This window comes from Colobus angolensis, unplaced genomic scaffold (assembly GCF_000951035.1).
Source record: "Colobus angolensis palliatus isolate OR3802 unplaced genomic scaffold, Cang.pa_1.0 Scaffold615, whole genome shotgun sequence".
NCBI classification, from domain to species: domain Eukaryota; kingdom Metazoa; phylum Chordata; class Mammalia; order Primates; family Cercopithecidae; genus Colobus; species Colobus angolensis.
In genome coordinates this window covers 167,107-167,424 of record NW_012119766.1, presented here as the reverse complement: position 1 = coordinate 167,424, position 318 = coordinate 167,107, and the positions used below count along the sequence as shown (strand labels likewise).

The 318-nt window shown below is 52.5% G+C and overlaps 1 protein-coding gene across 1 annotated transcript in view; it reads right to left on the bottom strand.

The window, feature by feature from the left end:
* LOC105527293 (probable E3 ubiquitin-protein ligase HERC6) overlaps positions 1–318 on the bottom strand; it is a gene marked incomplete at both ends in the record, with an annotated part of 47,201 nt that overhangs the window by 20,382 nt on the left and 26,501 nt on the right. The window lies entirely within an intron of this gene.

Genomic DNA, 318 nt, shown 5'->3' with positions numbered 1-318 from the left:
CCAGGCTGCAGTGCAGTGGCACAATCTCAGCTCACTGTAACCTCCACCTCCTGGGTTCAAGCAATTCTCCTGCCTCAGCCTCCCAAGTAGCTGGGTTCAGGCAATTCTCCTGCCTCAGCCTCCCGAGTAGCTCATGCCACCATGCCCGGCTAGTTTTTGTATTTTTACTAGAGATGGCATTTCGCCACATTGGCCAGGCTGGTCTCGAGCTCCAGACCTCAAGTGATCTGCCTGCCTTGGTCACCCAAAGTGCTGGGATTACAGGCATGAGGCACTGTGCTGAGCCCCTAATACAATCTTATTTATTTTGCATTCACA